Raw genomic sequence first — 20,158 nt, forward strand, 5'->3', positions numbered from 1 at the left:
GTGACATTAGCTCAGGCTTTAAACCTGCTTTTGCAGGTAACGGTCAGAGAGCGGCAGCCTTTCTACATTCCCCTTGCTCGTACTAGGGAAACAGACCTACCGGACAGTGGTGCTCTTCGGTTATAAATTAGAGTGCAATGTGCCCGGATAAACCCACAAATGTTGATGTCTCCTTGCTTTTGATTGTTTTTAAATTTAATTTATATTTATTATTAGAGTAATATTCCATTTTGTAAGTGGACCACTTCTTCTTGGTGCATTCCTCGGTTGATGGACATTTTCATTGCTTCCACGTGCTGGCTATGGTAAATCTTGCTGGCGTACAGGTTTGCCAGCCTGTGACTTTTTGATTCTCATTTTCTCAGGTGTTAGGCCAAGCAGTGGTTGTGGTTGATTGACTGGTAGCTCAATGTTTCCCTTTTCAAAGCACCTACACTGTGTTTTCATTAGTGGCTCTTTACATGCCACCCCTTACAAAAGAGGGTACGCATTTCTCCACACTCCCTTCACCGTTTATTTTTTGCAGCATTTTTCCTAATGGCCATTCTGACTGCTGTGAGCTGATAGGTTTTTGTATTATGGGTATGCATGTCATTAAATTTTTTTTAATTCGTCATATTCCTACCCCTTTTTCTTTTCTCTTAAAAGAAAAACCCGTGAGTACAATATAGCTCTTGAAATTGTCTTCTTCGAAGGTTGCCCTCTTGTGAAGTTTTTGGTCGATTTTTGACCCCAGAAATTTTCTGGAGGGCAAGTGTCATTTACAGAACGGCAAGTTGGTGAAAATTTAGTGACCTTTTGCAGTAGGTTCAAAGCTGCTGTTGTGGGAAACGGCCACAAGGAGGTAGCATTTCTCCATTCCCCAATCTGGGTACTAGGGCAGCAGAGCAATTCTGGAAGTCATTGTCCTAGGGTGTAAATTAGAATGGAATTTGCCAGGAGAAGTCCCCATAAGTTTATGTCTCATTACTTCTTCTTGGTTTTTAAATTTTTTTAATCTGGGTAAAGTTTAGAATATTGTTTGTCTTTGGTGTACGCAGTCTGGTTCCTTTGTACATTATGTATGTCTATTAATGTACAGATCCTCTTCCCATGTAAAATATTACAGTGTTCCGTTGACCTCCCTTGCTATATGTTCGGTCTTTTTGATACATGTATATAATATGTATTTGTATATGTATAGTAACACTAACCTTCATTTCTCAATTTCCCCCCTCCTTTCCTTTCAGATGAGCATAGTTTGATTTCTAAGCCTGTGAGTGTCTTTCTCTTTGGAAATATGTTCATCTGTGTCAGTTATTAGATAATGCCATAAGTGATAATATAGGATATAGGTGTTTTGCTGTCCGACCTACTTCATGTTTTGTGATTATCTCCAGGCTCATCTATGGTGCCTCAAAGAGCAGTGCTTCAATGTTTTCCATGGCTAATATTCCATTGTGTACATGGACCACTTCTTCTTGGTGCATTCCTCTGTTGATGGACATTTTCGTTGCTTCCAAGTGTTGCCTATGGTAAATATTGCTGGAGTGCAGGATTGCCAGCCTGTGATTTTTGATTTTCATTTTCTCAGGTGATAGACCCAGCAGTGGGTATGATTGATTGACTGGTATGGTAGGTCAACGTTTACCTTTTCAAGGCACCTCAATTGTGCTTTCATTAGTGGCTCTTACCACATCCCCATTAGAATCGAGGGTACACATTTCTCCACAATCACGTCAGCATTTATTGTTTGCAGCATTTTTGTTGATGGCAGTTCTGACTGGTGTGAGCTGATAGGTTTTTGTAATTTGGGTTTACATGTCTGTAAAAATTCCTACAATTCGTCATTTTTCCACGCCTTTTTCTTTTCTGTTAAAAGAAAAAAGAAAAAAAGTGTGAGTATAATATACCTCTTCAAATTTTCTTTTTGGAAGGTTGCACTCTGGAATTTTTTGGTCGATTTTCGACCTCAGTATTTTTTGGAGGGCCGGTGTCATTTACAGACCTGCAATTGGTGAATATTTAGTGACCTTTTGCAGTGGGTTTAAAGCTGCTCTTGTGGGAAACGGCCACCAGGATGCAGCATTTCTCCATTCCCAAATCTGGGTACTAGGGCAGCAGAGCCATTCTGGAAGTTGTTTGCCTAGGTTTTAAATTTGGATGGAATGTGCCAGGAAAACCCCCCATAAGTTTATGTCTCATTACTCCTAGTTCGTTGTTTTAATTTTTTCAACTGGGGTAATGGTAAGAATGTTGTTCGTCCAACGTGTACACACTCTGGTTCATCTACATATTGTATATAACTATTTATGTAGAGATCCTCTTTCCGTGTAAATTATTACAGAGTGTTCCGTAATCCTTCCTTGCTATATGGTTGGTCTTTTTGATATATGTATATAATATGTATTTGTATACATATGGTAACGCTAATCTTCATTTATCCATTCCCCCCACCTTTCCTTTTAGATAAGCATAGTTTTTTTTAATAAGTCTGTGATTGACTTTCTGTGTGGAAATATGTTCATTTGTGTCAGTTATTAGATAACGCCTATAAGTGATATCATAGGATATAGGACTTTTGCTTTCCAACTTACCTCATGTTCTGTGATTATCTCCAAGATCATCTATGGTGCCTCAAAGAGCAGTGTTTCATTGTTTTCCAAGGCTAGTATTCATTGTGTACATGGACCACTTCTTCTTTATCGTTTCATCTGTTGATGGACATTTTGGTTGCTTCACTGTCTTGTCTATTGTGAATCAGGCTGCAGTGCAGCTTTTGCAGCCCAGGTCTTCTTCATTCTGGTCTTCTCAGGTGAGTGGCCCATTGGTGTGCCTGATGAATTGAATGGTACCTCAATTTTTCCTTTTAAACGCAGCTCCTTTCTGTTGTCATTATTTGCGTTTAACCCTCTTACATCTCACCAGCAGCTAGAGGGTACACAGTTCTCTAAAACCTCTTCAGCATTTATTGTTTGTAGACTTTTTGCCAATGGTCAGTCGATTGGTGTGAGTTGAAAAGTTTTTGTAGATTAGATTGCATGAGTCTAATACTTCCTGAGGCTGAGCTTTTATCCATTTTCCTTTCTTTAAAAAGAGAGTGAGTAAAACTTACGTCTTCATACTATCTTCGTGAACATTTTGCCTGTTTTGAATTCTTTTATCCATTCCCTACCTCAGCACAATTTTGAGGGCAGGTGTCCTTTACAGCCCTGTTTGCTTATGAATGGTAAGTGACTATTAGCTGTGGGTTAAAAGTTGCTCTTTCGGGAATCGGCCACAAGGCGGCAGCATTTCTCCTTTACCAAATCTGGTTACTAGGGCAACAGTGCCTTACTGGAAGTGGTGTTCTAGGTGTTAATTAGAATAGAATGTGCGAGGAAAAAGCCCTTTAAGTTTATGTCTCATTATTTCTTGTTGGTATTTTTAACTTAATTTTTATTTTTTATCACAGCAAACTTGATTACAATGTTTTGTTTGTTCTAGGTGTGCAAGATGTGGTTCTTTCACACATATATATATATCTATTCTTCTTCGGATCCTTTTCCCATGTAGGTTATGACACAATGTTGAGTAGTCTTCTCTTGGTATTGCATAGGTCTTTGGTGATTATATATTTCACATGTGTTTGTATCTCTCTGTTAACCTCAATATGGTAATGTATCCAATCCTCACACCTGTCCATTTGGTGAACCATAAGTTTTTTTAATGAATCTATGATAGTGTTTGTGGAAATATCTTTGTTTGTATCATTTTTTAGGTAACCCCTATATGTGATATGATAGGATATGTGTCTTTCGCTTTCTCACTTACTCCAAGTTGCATGATTACTTCTAGACTCATCTATGGTGCTGCAAATGGCATTGTATCATTTTTTCAGTAGCTCACATTCCATCTGTACAGGTAGCAGTTCTTCTTTGTCCACCCATCTGTCGATGGACTTTTTGGTTACTTCCATATCTTGGCTATTGTAATACTATGCAGTGCAGATTTGCGTGCCTGTGTCCTTCCAATTCTGTCTTCTTAGTTTATAGGTCCAGGAATAGGTCTGCTGGATCATATGCTAGCTCAATGTTTACCTTTTAAAGGCACCTCTGTTCTGTTCTCCTTAGTGGTTCTTTCCAGGTTATGTCCCACTTAATGTGGAGGGCATGTATTTCTTCCCAGCACCTTCAGGATTTATTCTTTGTAGTTTTTGCTGATGATTATTCTGAGTGGTGTGAGCTGATACCTCTTTGTGGTTGAATTTGCATGTGTCTCATAATGCGTTGAAATTGAGCTTTAAGACATGTCCTTTTAATTTTTCCAGCTGTGATTAGAGCTTATTTCTTCAAAGTGTTTTCTTAAAGTATGTGTCACCATTTGAAATATTTTGGCCATTATCTCCCTCAAGACATTTTGAGGGCAGGTTTCATTTACAGCCCTGCAGTACTTGTTCATATGAAGTGACATTAGCTCAGGCTTTAAACCTGCTTTTGCAGGTAACGGTCAGAGAGCGGCAGCCTTTCTACATTCCCCTTGCTCGTACTAGGGAAACAGACCTACCGGACAGTGGTGCTCTTCGGTTATAAATTAGAGTGCAATGTGCCCGGATAAACCCACAAATGTTGATGTCTCCTTGCTTTTGATTGTTTTTAAATTTAATTTATATTTATTATTAGAGTAATATTCCATTTTGTAAGTGGACCACTTCTTCTTGGTGCATTCCTCGGTTGATGGACATTTTCATTGCTTCCACGTGCTGGCTATGGTAAATCTTGCTGGCGTACAGGTTTGCCAGCCTGTGACTTTTTGATTCTCATTTTCTCAGGTGTTAGGCCAAGCAGTGGTTGTGGTTGATTGACTGGTAGCTCAATGTTTCCCTTTTCAAAGCACCTACACTGTGTTTTCATTAGTGGCTCTTTACATGCCACCCCTTACAAAAGAGGGTACGCATTTCTCCACACTCCCTTCACCGTTTATTTTTTGCAGCATTTTTCCTAATGGCCATTCTGACTGCTGTGAGCTGATAGGTTTTTGTATTATGGGTATGCATGTCATTAAATTTTTTTTAATTCGTCATATTCCTACCCCTTTTTCTTTTCTCTTAAAAGAAAAACCCGTGAGTACAATATAGCTCTTGAAATTGTCTTCTTCGAAGGTTGCCCTCTTGTGAAGTTTTTGGTCGATTTTTGACCCCAGAAATTTTCTGGAGGGCAAGTGTCATTTACAGAACGGCAAGTTGGTGAAAATTTAGTGACCTTTTGCAGTAGGTTCAAAGCTGCTGTTGTGGGAAACGGCCACAAGGAGGTAGCATTTCTCCATTCCCCAATCTGGGTACTAGGGCAGCAGAGCAATTCTGGAAGTCATTGTCCTAGGGTGTAAATTAGAATGGAATTTGCCAGGAGAAGTCCCCATAAGTTTATGTCTCATTACTTCTTCTTGGTTTTTAAATTTTTTTAATCTGGGTAAAGTTTAGAATATTGTTTGTCTTTGGTGTACGCAGTCTGGTTCCTTTGTACATTATGTATGTCTATTAATGTACAGATCCTCTTCCCATGTAAAATATTACAGTGTTCCGTTGACCTCCCTTGCTATATGTTCGGTCTTTTTGATACATGTATATAATATGTATTTGTATATGTATAGTAACACTAACCTTCATTTCTCAATTTCCCCCCTCCTTTCCTTTCAGATGAGCATAGTTTGATTTCTAAGCCTGTGAGTGTCTTTCTCTTTGGAAATATGTTCATCTGTGTCAGTTATTAGATAATGCCATAAGTGATAATATAGGATATAGGTGTTTTGCTGTCCGACCTACTTCATGTTTTGTGATTATCTCCAGGCTCATCTATGGTGCCTCAAAGAGCAGTGCTTCAATGTTTTCCATGGCTAATATTCCATTGTGTACATGGACCACTTCTTCTTGGTGCATTCCTCTGTTGATGGACATTTTCGTTGCTTCCAAGTGTTGCCTATGGTAAATATTGCTGGAGTGCAGGATTGCCAGCCTGTGATTTTTGATTTTCATTTTCTCAGGTGATAGACCCAGCAGTGGGTATGATTGATTGACTGGTATGGTAGGTCAACGTTTACCTTTTCAAGGCACCTCAATTGTGCTTTCATTAGTGGCTCTTACCACATCCCCATTAGAATCGAGGGTACACATTTCTCCACAATCACGTCAGCATTTATTGTTTGCAGCATTTTTGTTGATGGCAGTTCTGACTGGTGTGAGCTGATAGGTTTTTGTAATTTGGGTTTACATGTCTGTAAAAATTCCTACAATTCGTCATTTTTCCACGCCTTTTTCTTTTCTGTTAAAAGAAAAAAGAAAAAAAGTGTGAGTATAATATACCTCTTCAAATTTTCTTTTTGGAAGGTTGCACTCTGGAATTTTTTGGTCGATTTTCGACCTCAGTATTTTTTGGAGGGCCGGTGTCATTTACAGACCTGCAATTGGTGAATATTTAGTGACCTTTTGCAGTGGGTTTAAAGCTGCTCTTGTGGGAAACGGCCACCAGGATGCAGCATTTCTCCATTCCCAAATCTGGGTACTAGGGCAGCAGAGCCATTCTGGAAGTTGTTTGCCTAGGTTTTAAATTTGGATGGAATGTGCCAGGAAAACCCCCCATAAGTTTATGTCTCATTACTCCTAGTTCGTTGTTTTAATTTTTTCAACTCGGGTAATGGTAAGAATGTTGTTCGTCCAACGTGTACACACTCTGGTTCATCTACATATTGTATATAACTATTTATGTAGAGATCCTCTTTCCGTGTAAATTATTACAGAGTGTTCCGTAATCCTTCCTTGCTATATGGTTGGTCTTTTTGATATATGTATATAATATGTATTTGTATACATATGGTAACGCTAATCTTCATTTATCCATTCCCCCCACCTTTCCTTTTAGATAAGCATAGTTTTTTTTTAATAAGTCTGTGATTGACTTTCTGTGTGGAAATATGTTCATTTGTGTCAGTTATTAGATAACGCCTATAAGTGATATCATAGGATATAGGACTTTTGCTTTCCGACTTACCTCATGTTCTGTGATTATCTCCAAGATCATCTATGGTGCCTCAAAGAGCAGTGTTTCATTGTTTTCCATGGCTAGTATTCATTGTGTACATGGACCACTTCTTCTTTATCGTTTCATCTGTTGATGGACATTTTGGTTGCTTCACTGTCTTGTCTATTGTGAATCAGGCTGCAGTGCAGCTTTTGCAGCCCGGGTCTTCTTCATTCTGGTCTTCTCAGGTGAGTGGCCCATTGGTGTGCCTGCTGGATTGAATGGTACCTCAATTTTTCCTTTTAAACGCAGCTCCTTTCTGTTGTCATTATTTGCGTTTAACCCTCTTACATCTAACCAGCAGCTAGAGGGTACACAGTTCTCTAAAACCACTTCAGCATTTATTGTTTGTAGACTTTTTGCCAATGGTCAGTCGATTGGTGTGAGTTGAAAAGTTTTTGTAGATTAGATTGCATGAGTCTAATACTTCCTGAGGCTGAGCTTTTATCCATTTTCCTTTCTTTAAAAAGAGAGTGAGTAAAACTTACGTCTTCATACTATCTTCGTGAACATTTTGCCTGTTTTGAATTCTTTTATCCATTCCCTACCTCAGCACAATTTTGAGGGCAGGTGTCCTTTACAGCCCTGTTTGCTTATGAATGGTAAGTGACTATTAGCTGTGGGTTAAAAGTTGCTCTTGCGGGAATCGGCCACAAGGGGGCAGCATTTCTCCTTTACCAAATCTGGTTACTAGGGCAACAGAGCCTTACTGGAAGTGGTGTTCTAGGTGTTAATTAGAATAGAATGTGCGAGGAAAAAGCCCTTTAAGTTTATGTCTCATTATTTCTTGTTGGTATTTTTAACTTAATTTTTATTTTTTGTCACAGCAAACTTGATTACAATGTTTTGTTTGTTCTAGGTGTGCAAGATGTGGTTCTTTCACACATATATATATATCTATTCTTCTTCGGATCCTTTTCCCATGTAGGTTATGACACAATGTTGAGTAGTCTTCTCTTGGTATTGCATAGGTCTTTGGTGATTATATATTTCACATGTGTTTGTATCTCTCTGTTAACCTCAATATGGTAATGTATCCAATCCTCACACCTGTCCATTTGGTGAACCATAAGTTTTTTTAATGAATCTATGATAGTGTTTGTGGAAATATCTTTGTTTGTATCATTTTTTAGGTAACCCCTATATGTGATATGATAGGATATGTGTCTTTCGCTTTCTCACTTACTCCAAGTTGCATGATTACTTCTAGACTCATCTATGGTGCTGCAAATGGCATTGTATCATTTTTTCAGTAGCTCACATTCCATCTGTACAGGTAGCAGTTCTTCTTTGTCCACCCATCTGTCGATGGACTTTTTGGTTACTTCCATATCTTGGCTATTGTAATACTATGCAGTGCAGATTTGCGTGCCTGTGTCCTTCCAATTCTGTCTTCTTAGTTTATAGGTCCAGGAATAGGTCTGCTGGATCATATGCTAGCTCAATGTTTACCTTTTAAAGGCACCTCTGTTCTGTTCTCCTTAGTGGTTCTTTCCAGGTTATGTCCCACTTAATGTGGAGGGCATGTATTTCTTCCCAGCACCTTCAGGATTTATTCTTTGTAGTTTTTGCTGATGATTATTCTGAGTGGTGTGAGCTGATACCTCTTTGTGGTTGAATTTGCATGTGTCTCATAATGCGTTGAAATTGAGCTTTAAGACATGTCCTTTTAATTTTTCCAGCTGTGATTAGAGCTTATTTCTTCAAAGTGTTTTCTTAAAGTATGTGTCACCATTTGAAATATTTTGGCCATTATCTCCCTCAAGACATTTTGAGGGCAGGTTTCATTTACAGCCCTGCAGTACTTGTTCATATGAAGTGACATTAGCTCAGGCTTTAAACCTGCTTTTGCAGGTAACGGTCAGAGAGCGGCAGCCTTTCTACATTCCCCTTGCTCGTACTAGGGAAACAGACCTACCGGACAGTGGTGCTCTTCGGTTATAAATTAGAGTGCAATGTGCCCGGATAAACCCACAAATGTTGATGTCTCCTTGCTTTTGATTGTTTTTAAATTTAATTTATATTTATTATTAGAGTAATATTCCATTTTGTAAGTGGACCACTTCTTCTTGGTGCATTCCTCGGTTGATGGACATTTTCATTGCTTCCACGTGCTGGCTATGGTAAATCTTGCTGGCGTACAGGTTTGCCAGCCTGTGACTTTTTGATTCTCATTTTCTCAGGTGTTAGGCCAAGCAGTGGTTGTGGTTGATTGACTGGTAGCTCAATGTTTCCCTTTTCAAAGCACCTACACTGTGTTTTCATTAGTGGCTCTTTACATGCCACCCCTTACAAAAGAGGGTACGCATTTCTCCACACTCCCTTCACCGTTTATTTTTTGCAGCATTTTTCCTAATGGCCATTCTGACTGCTGTGAGCTGATAGGTTTTTGTATTATGGGTATGCATGTCATTAAATTTTTTTTAATTCGTCATATTCCTACCCCTTTTTCTTTTCTCTTAAAAGAAAAACCCGTGAGTACAATATAGCTCTTGAAATTGTCTTCTTCGAAGGTTGCCCTCTTGTGAAGTTTTTGGTCGATTTTTGACCCCAGAAATTTTCTGGAGGGCAAGTGTCATTTACAGAACGGCAAGTTGGTGAAAATTTAGTGACCTTTTGCAGTAGGTTCAAAGCTGCTGTTGTGGGAAACGGCCACAAGGAGGTAGCATTTCTCCATTCCCCAATCTGGGTACTAGGGCAGCAGAGCATTTCTGGAAGTCATTGTCCTAGGTTGTAAATTAGAATGGAATTTGCCAGGAGAAGTCCCCATAAGTTTATGTCTCATTACTTCTTCTTGGTTTTTAATTTTTTTTAATCTGGGTAAAGTTTAGAATATTGTTTGTCTTTGGTGTACGCAGTCTGGTTCCTTTGTACATTATGTATGTCTATTAATGTACAGATCCTCTTCCCATGTAAAATATTACAGTGTTCCGTTGACCTCCCTTGCTATATGTTCGGTCTTTTTGATACATGTATATAATATGTATTTGTATATGTATAGTAACACTAACCTTCATTTCTCAATTTCCCCCCTCCTTTCCTTTCAGATGAGCATAGTTTGATTTCTAAGCCTGTGAGTGTCTTTCTCTTTGGAAATATGTTCATCTGTGTCAGTTATTAGATAATGCCATAAGTGATAATATAGGATATAGGTGTTTTGCTGTCCGACCTACTTCATGTTTTGTGATTATCTCCAGGCTCATCTATGGTGCCTCAAAGAGCAGTGCTTCAATGTTTTCCATGGCTAATATTCCATTGTGTACATGGACCACTTCTTCTTGGTGCATTCCTCTGTTGATGGACATTTTCGTTGCTTCCAAGTGTTGCCTATGGTAAATATTGCTGGAGTGCAGGATTGCCAGCCTGTGATTTTTGATTTTCATTTTCTCAGGTGATAGACCCAGCAGTGGGTATGATTGATTGACTGGTATGGTAGGTCAACGTTTACCTTTTCAAGGCACCTCAATTGTGCTTTCATTAGTGGCTCTTACCACATCCCCATTAGAATCGAGGGTACACATTTCTCCACAATCACGTCAGCATTTATTGTTTGCAGCATTTTTGTTGATGGCAGTTCTGACTGGTGTGAGCTGATAGGTTTTTGTAATTTGGGTTTACATGTCTGTAAAAATTCCTACAATTCGTCATTTTTCCACGCCTTTTTCTTTTCTGTTAAAAGAAAAAAGAAAAAAAGTGTGAGTATAATATACCTCTTCAAATTTTCTTTTTGGAAGGTTGCACTCTGGAATTTTTTGGTCGATTTTCGACCTCAGTATTTTTTGGAGGGCCGGTGTCATTTACAGACCTGCAATTGGTGAATATTTAGTGACCTTTTGCAGTGGGTTTAAAGCTGCTCTTGTGGGAAACGGCCACCAGGATGCAGCATTTCTCCATTCCCAAATCTGGGTACTAGGGCAGCAGAGCCATTCTGGAAGTTGTTTGCCTAGGTTTTAAATTTGGATGGAATGTGCCAGGAAAACCCCCCATAAGTTTATGTCTCATTACTCCTAGTTCGTTGTTTTAATTTTTTCAACTCGGGTAATGGTAAGAATGTTGTTCGTCCAACGTGTACACACTCTGGTTCATCTACATATTGTATATAACTATTTATGTAGAGATCCTCTTTCCGTGTAAATTATTACAGAGTGTTCCGTAATCCTTCCTTGCTATATGGTTGGTCTTTTTGATATATGTATATAATATGTATTTGTATACATATGGTAACGCTAATCTTCATTTATCCATTCCCCCCACCTTTCCTTTTAGATAAGCATAGTTTTTTTTTAATAAGTCTGTGATTGACTTTCTGTGTGGAAATATGTTCATTTGTGTCAGTTATTAGATAACGCCTATAAGTGATATCATAGGATATAGGACTTTTGCTTTCCGACTTACCTCATGTTCTGTGATTATCTCCAAGATCATCTATGGTGCCTCAAAGAGCAGTGTTTCATTGTTTTCCATGGCTAGTATTCATTGTGTACATGGACCACTTCTTCTTTATCGTTTCATCTGTTGATGGACATTTTGGTTGCTTCACTGTCTTGTCTATTGTGAATCAGGCTGCAGTGCAGCTTTTGCAGCCCGGGTCTTCTTCATTCTGGTCTTCTCAGGTGAGTGGCCCATTGGTGTGCCTGCTGGATTGAATGGTACCTCAATTTTTCCTTTTAAACGCAGCTCCTTTCTGTTGTCATTATTTGCGTTTAACCCTCTTACATCTAACCAGCAGCTAGAGGGTACACAGTTCTCTAAAACCACTTCAGCATTTATTGTTTGTAGACTTTTTGCCAATGGTCAGTCGATTGGTGTGAGTTGAAAAGTTTTTGTAGATTAGATTGCATGAGTCTAATACTTCCTGAGGCTGAGCTTTTATCCATTTTCCTTTCTTTAAAAAGAGAGTGAGTAAAACTTACGTCTTCATACTATCTTCGTGAACATTTTGCCTGTTTTGAATTCTTTTATCCATTCCCTACCTCAGCACAATTTTGAGGGCAGGTGTCCTTTACAGCCCTGTTTGCTTATGAATGGTAAGTGACTATTAGCTGTGGGTTAAAAGTTGCTCTTGCGGGAATCGGCCACAAGGGGGCAGCATTTCTCCTTTACCAAATCTGGTTACTAGGGCAACAGAGCCTTACTGGAAGTGGTGTTCTAGGTGTTAATTAGAATAGAATGTGCGAGGAAAAAGCCCTTTAAGTTTATGTCTCATTATTTCTTGTTGGTATTTTTAACTTAATTTTTATTTTTTGTCACAGCAAACTTGATTACAATGTTTTGTTTGTTCTAGGTGTGCAAGATGTGGTTCTTTCACACATATATATATATCTATTCTTCTTCGGATCCTTTTCCCATGTAGGTTATGACACAATGTTGAGTAGTCTTCTCTTGGTATTGCATAGGTCTTTGGTGATTATATATTTCACATGTGTTTGTATCTCTCTGTTAACCTCAATATGGTAATGTATCCAATCCTCACACCTGTCCATTTGGTGAACCATAAGTTTTTTTAATGAATCTATGATAGTGTTTGTGGAAATATCTTTGTTTGTATCATTTTTTAGGTAACCCCTATATGTGATATGATAGGATATGTGTCTTTCGCTTTCTCACTTACTCCAAGTTGCATGATTACTTCTAGACTCATCTATGGTGCTGCAAATGGCATTGTATCATTTTTTCAGTAGCTCACATTCCATCTGTACAGGTAGCAGTTCTTCTTTGTCCACCCATCTGTCGATGGACTTTTTGGTTACTTCCATATCTTGGCTATTGTAATACTATGCAGTGCAGATTTGCGTGCCTGTGTCCTTCCAATTCTGTCTTCTTAGTTTATAGGTCCAGGAATAGGTCTGCTGGATCATATGCTAGCTCAATGTTTACCTTTTAAAGGCACCTCTGTTCTGTTCTCCTTAGTGGTTCTTTCCAGGTTATGTCCCACTTAATGTGGAGGGCATGTATTTCTTCCCAGCACCTTCAGGATTTATTCTTTGTAGTTTTTGCTGATGATTATTCTGAGTGGTGTGAGCTGATACCTCTTTGTGGTTGAATTTGCATGTGTCTCATAATGCGTTGAAATTGAGCTTTAAGACATGTCCTTTTAATTTTTCCAGCTGTGATTAGAGCTTATTTCTTCAAAGTGTTTTCTTAAAGTATGTGTCACCATTTGAAATATTTTGGCCATTATCTCCCTCAAGACATTTTGAGGGCAGGTTTCATTTACAGCCCTGCAGTACTTGTTCATATGAAGTGACATTAGCTCAGGCTTTAAACCTGCTTTTGCAGGTAACGGTCAGAGAGCGGCAGCCTTTCTACATTCCCCTTGCTCGTACTAGGGAAACAGACCTACCGGACAGTGGTGCTCTTCGGTTATAAATTAGAGTGCAATGTGCCCGGATAAACCCACAAATGTTGATGTCTCCTTGCTTTTGATTGTTTTTAAATTTAATTTATATTTATTATTAGAGTAATATTCCATTTTGTAAGTGGACCACTTCTTCTTGGTGCATTCCTCGGTTGATGGACATTTTCATTGCTTCCACGTGCTGGCTATGGTAAATCTTGCTGGCGTACAGGTTTGCCAGCCTGTGACTTTTTGATTCTCATTTTCTCAGGTGTTAGGCCAAGCAGTGGTTGTGGTTGATTGACTGGTAGCTCAATGTTTCCCTTTTCAAAGCACCTACACTGTGTTTTCATTAGTGGCTCTTTACATGCCACCCCTTACAAAAGAGGGTACGCATTTCTCCACACTCCCTTCACCGTTTATTTTTTGCAGCATTTTTCCTAATGGCCATTCTGACTGCTGTGAGCTGATAGGTTTTTGTATTATGGGTATGCATGTCATTAAATTTTTTTTAATTCGTCATATTCCTACCCCTTTTTCTTTTCTCTTAAAAGAAAAACCCGTGAGTACAATATAGCTCTTGAAATTGTCTTCTTCGAAGGTTGCCCTCTTGTGAAGTTTTTGGTCGATTTTTGACCCCAGAAATTTTCTGGAGGGCAAGTGTCATTTACAGAACGGCAAGTTGGTGAAAATTTAGTGACCTTTTGCAGTAGGTTCAAAGCTGCTGTTGTGGGAAACGGCCACAAGGAGGTAGCATTTCTCCATTCCCCAATCTGGGTACTAGGGCAGCAGAGCATTTCTGGAAGTCATTGTCCTAGGTTGTAAATTAGAATGGAATTTGCCAGGAGAAGTCCCCATAAGTTTATGTCTCATTACTTCTTCTTGGTTTTTAATTTTTTTTAATCTGGGTAAAGTTTAGAATATTGTTTGTCTTTGGTGTACGCAGTCTGGTTCCTTTGTACATTATGTATGTCTATTAATGTACAGATCCTCTTCCCATGTAAAATATTACAGTGTTCCGTTGACCTCCCTTGCTATATGTTCGGTCTTTTTGATACATGTATATAATATGTATTTGTATATGTATAGTAACACTAACCTTCATTTCTCAATTTCCCCCCTCCTTTCCTTTCAGATGAGCATAGTTTGATTTCTAAGCCTGTGAGTGTCTTTCTCTTTGGAAATATGTTCATCTGTGTCAGTTATTAGATAATGCCATAAGTGATAATATAGGATATAGGTGTTTTGCTGTCCGACCTACTTCATGTTTTGTGATTATCTCCAGGCTCATCTATGGTGCCTCAAAGAGCAGTGCTTCAATGTTTTCCATGGCTAATATTCCATTGTGTACATGGACCACTTCTTCTTGGTGCATTCCTCTGTTGATGGACATTTTCGTTGCTTCCAAGTGTTGCCTATGGTAAATATTGCTGGAGTGCAGGATTGCCAGCCTGTGATTTTTGATTTTCATTTTCTCAGGTGATAGACCCAGCAGTGGGTATGATTGATTGACTGGTATGGTAGGTCAACGTTTACCTTTTCAAGGCACCTCAATTGTGCTTTCATTAGTGGCTCTTACCACATCCCCATTAGAATCGAGGGTACACATTTCTCCACAATCACGTCAGCATTTATTGTTTGCAGCATTTTTGTTGATGGCAGTTCTGACTGGTGTGAGCTGATAGGTTTTTGTAATTTGGGTTTACATGTCTGTAAAAATTCCTACAATTCGTCATTTTTCCACGCCTTTTTCTTTTCTGTTAAAAGAAAAAAGAAAAAAAGTGTGAGTATAATATACCTCTTCAAATTTTCTTTTTGGAAGGTTGCACTCTGGAATTTTTTGGTCGATTTTCGACCTCAGTATTTTTTGGAGGGCCGGTGTCATTTACAGACCTGCAATTGGTGAATATTTAGTGACCTTTTGCAGTGGGTTTAAAGCTGCTCTTGTGGGAAACGGCCACCAGGATGCAGCATTTCTCCATTCCCAAATCTGGGTACTAGGGCAGCAGAGCCATTCTGGAAGTTGTTTGCCTAGGTTTTAAATTTGGATGGAATGTGCCAGGAAAACCCCCCATAAGTTTATGTCTCATTACTCCTAGTTCGTTGTTTTAATTTTTTCAACTCGGGTAATGGTAAGAATGTTGTTCGTCCAACGTGTACACACTCTGGTTCATCTACATATTGTATATAACTATTTATGTAGAGATCCTCTTTCCGTGTAAATTATTACAGAGTGTTCCGTAATCCTTCCTTGCTATATGGTTGGTCTTTTTGATATATGTATATAATATGTATTTGTATACATATGGTAACGCTAATCTTCATTTATCCATTCCCCCCACCTTTCCTTTTAGATAAGCATAGTTTTTTTTTAATAAGTCTGTGATTGACTTTCTGTGTGGAAATATGTTCATTTGTGTCAGTTATTAGATAACGCCTATAAGTGATATCATAGGATATAGGACTTTTGCTTTCCGACTTACCTCATGTTCTGTGATTATCTCCAAGATCATCTATGGTGCCTCAAAGAGCAGTGTTTCATTGTTTTCCATGGCTAGTATTCATTGTGTACATGGACCACTTCTTCTTTATCGTTTCATCTGTTGATGGACATTTTGGTTGCTTCACTGTCTTGTCTATTGTGAATCAGGCTGCAGTGCAGCTTTTGCAGCCCGGGTCTTCTTCATTCTGGTCTTCTCAGGTGAGTGGCCCATTGGTGTGCCTGCTGGATTGAATGGTACCTCAATTTTTCCTTTTAAACGCAGCTCCTTTCTGTTGTCATTATTTGCGTTTAACCCTCTTACATCTAACCAGCAGCTAGAGGGTACACAGTTCTCTAAAACCACTTCAGCATTTATTGTTTGTAGACTTTTTGCCAATGGTCAGTCGATTGGTGTGAGTTGAAAAGTTTTTGTAGATTAGATTGCATGAGTCTAATACTTCCTGAGGCTGAGCTTTTATCCATTTTCCTTTCTTTAAAAAGAGAGTGAGTAAAACTTACGTCTTCATACTATCTTCGTGAACATTTTGCCTGTTTTGAATTCTTTTATCCATTCCCTACCTCAGCACAATTTTGAGGGCAGGTGTCCTTTACAGCCCTGTTTGCTTATGAATGGTAAGTGACTATTAGCTGTGGGTTAAAAGTTGCTCTTGCGGGAATCGGCCACAAGGGGGCAGCATTTCTCCTTTACCAAATCTGGTTACTAGGGCAACAGAGCCTTACTGGAAGTGGTGTTCTAGGTGTTAATTAGAATAGAATGTGCGAGGAAAAAGCCCTTTAAGTTTATGTCTCATTATTTCTTGTTGGTATTTTTAACTTAATTTTTATTTTTTGTCACAGCAAACTTGATTACAATGTTTTGTTTGTTCTAGGTGTGCAAGATGTGGTTCTTTCACACATATATATATATCTATTCTTCTTCGGATCCTTTTCCCATGTAGGTTATGACACAATGTTGAGTAGTCTTCTCTTGGTATTGCATAGGTCTTTGGTGATTATATATTTCACATGTGTTTGTATCTCTCTGTTAACCTCAATATGGTAATGTATCCAATCCTCACACCTGTCCATTTGGTGAACCATAAGTTTTTTTAATGAATCTATGATAGTGTTTGTGGAAATATCTTTGTTTGTATCATTTTTTAGGTAACCCCTATATGTGATATGATAGGATATGTGTCTTTCGCTTTCTCACTTACTCCAAGTTGCATGATTACTTCTAGACTCATCTATGGTGCTGCAAATGGCATTGTATCATTTTTTCAGTAGCTCACATTCCATCTGTACAGGTAGCAGTTCTTCTTTGTCCACCCATCTGTCGATGGACTTTTTGGTTACTTCCATATCTTGGCTATTGTAATACTATGCAGTGCAGATTTGCGTGCCTGTGTCCTTCCAATTCTGTCTTCTTAGTTTATAGGTCCAGGAATAGGTCTGCTGGATCATATGCTAGCTCAATGTTTACCTTTTAAAGGCACCTCTGTTCTGTTCTCCTTAGTGGTTCTTTCCAGGTTATGTCCCACTTAATGTGGAGGGCATGTATTTCTTCCCAGCACCTTCAGGATTTATTCTTTGTAGTTTTTGCTGATGATTATTCTGAGTGGTGTGAGCTGATACCTCTTTGTGGTTGAATTTGCATGTGTCTCATAATGCGTTGAAATTGAGCTTTAAGACATGTCCTTTTAATTTTTCCAGCTGTGATTAGAGCTTATTTCTTCAAAGTGTTTTCTTAAAGTATGTGTCACCATTTGAAATATTTTGGCCATTATCTCCCTCAAGACATTTTGAGGGCAGGTTTCATTTACAGCCCTGCAGTACTTGTTCATATGAAGTGACATTAGCTCAGGCTTTAAACCTGCTTTTGCAGGTAACGGTCAGAGAGCGGCAGCCTTTCTACATTCCCCTTGCTCGTACTAGGGAAACAGACCTACCGGACAGTGGTGCTCTTCGGTTATAAATTAGAGTGCAATGTGCCCGGATAAACCCACAAATGTTGATGTCTCCTTGCTTTTGATTGTTTTTAAATTTAATTTATATTTATTATTAGAGTAATATTCCATTTTGTAAGTGGACCACTTCTTCTTGGTGCATTCCTCGGTTGATGGACATTTTCATTGCTTCCACGTGCTGGCTATGGTAAATCTTGCTGGCGTACAGGTTTGCCAGCCTGTGACTTTTTGATTCTCATTTTCTCAGGTGTTAGGCCAAGCAGTGGTTGTGGTTGATTGACTGGTAGCTCAATGTTTCCCTTTTCAAAGCACCTACACTGTGTTTTCATTAGTGGCTCTTTACATGCCACCCCTTACAAAAGAGGGTACGCATTTCTCCACACTCCCTTCACCGTTTATTTTTTGCAGCATTTTTCCTAATGGCCATTCTGACTGCTGTGAGCTGATAGGTTTTTGTATTATGGGTATGCATGTCATTAAATTTTTTTTAATTCGTCATATTCCTACCCCTTTTTCTTTTCTCTTAAAAGAAAAACCCGTGAGTACAATATAGCTCTTGAAATTGTCTTCTTCGAAGGTTGCCCTCTTGTGAAGTTTTTGGTCGATTTTTGACCCCAGAAATTTTCTGGAGGGCAAGTGTCATTTACAGAACGGCAAGTTGGTGAAAATTTAGTGACCTTTTGCAGTAGGTTCAAAGCTGCTGTTGTGGGAAACGGCCACAAGGAGGTAGCATTTCTCCATTCCCCAATCTGGGTACTAGGGCAGCAGAGCATTTCTGGAAGTCATTGTCCTAGGTTGTAAATTAGAATGGAATTTGCCAGGAGAAGTCCCCATAAGTTTATGTCTCATTACTTCTTCTTGGTTTTTAATTTTTTTTAATCTGGGTAAAGTTTAGAATATTGTTTGTCTTTGGTGTACGCAGTCTGGTTCCTTTGTACATTATGTATGTCTATTAATGTACAGATCCTCTTCCCATGTAAAATATTACAGTGTTCCGTTGACCTCCCTTGCTATATGTTCGGTCTTTTTGATACATGTATATAATATGTATTTGTATATGTATAGTAACACTAACCTTCATTTCTCAATTTCCCCCCTCCTTTCCTTTCAGATGAGCATAGTTTGATTTCTAAGCCTGTGAGTGTCTTTCTCTTTGGAAATATGTTCATCTGTGTCAGTTATTAGATAATGCCATAAGTGATAATATAGGATATAGGTGTTTTGCTGTCCGACCTACTTCATGTTTTGTGATTATCTCCAGGCTCATCTATGGTGCCTCAAAGAGCAGTGCTTCAATGTTTTCCATGGCTAATATTCCATTGTGTACATGGACCACTTCTTCTTGGTGCATTCCTCTGTTGATGGACATTTTCGTTGCTTCCAAGTGTTGCCTATGGTAAATATTGCTGGAGTGCAGGATTGCCAGCCTGTGATTTTTGATTTTCATTTTCTCAGGTGATAGACCCAGCAGTGGGTATGATTGATTGACTGGTATGGTAGGTCAACGTTTACCTTTTCAAGGCACCTCAATTGTGCTTTCATTAGTGGCTCTTACCACATCCCCATTAGAATCGAGGGTACACATTTCTCCACAATCACGTCAGCATTTATTGTTTGCAGCATTTTTGTTGATGGCAGTTCTGACTGGTGTGAGCTGATAGGTTTTTGTAATTTGGGTTTACATGTCTGTAAAAATTCCTACAATTCGTCATTTTTCCACGCCTTTTTCTTTTCTGTTAAAAGAAAAAAGAAAAAAAGTGTGAGTATAATATACCTCTTCAAATTTTCTTTTTGGAAGGTTGCACTCTGGAATTTTTTGGTCGATTTTCGACCTCAGTATTTTTTGGAGGGCCGGTGTCATTTACAGACCTGCAATTGGTGAATATTTAGTGACCTTTTGCAGTGGGTTTAAAGCTGCTCTTGTGGGAAACGGCCACCAGGATGCAGCATTTCTCCATTCCCAAATCTGGGTACTAGGGCAGCAGAGCCATTCTGGAAGTTGTTTGCCTAGGTTTTAAATTTGGATGGAATGTGCCAGGAAAACCCCCCATAAGTTTATGTCTCATTACTCCTAGTTCGTTGTTTTAATTTTTTCAACTCGGGTAATGGTAAGAATGTTGTTCGTCCAACGTGTACACACTCTGGTTCATCTACATATTGTATATAACTATTTATGTAGAGATCCTCTTTCCGTGTAAATTATTACAGAGTGTTCCGTAATCCTTCCTTGCTATATGGTTGGTCTTTTTGATATATGTATATAATATGTATTTGTATACATATGGTAACGCTAATCTTCATTTATCCATTCCCCCCACCTTTCCTTTTAGATAAGCATAGT

Source organism: Balaenoptera physalus, assembly GCF_965194825.1.
Source record: "Balaenoptera physalus genome assembly, chromosome: 6".
Lineage (NCBI taxonomy): Eukaryota > Metazoa > Chordata > Mammalia > Artiodactyla > Balaenopteridae > Balaenoptera > Balaenoptera physalus.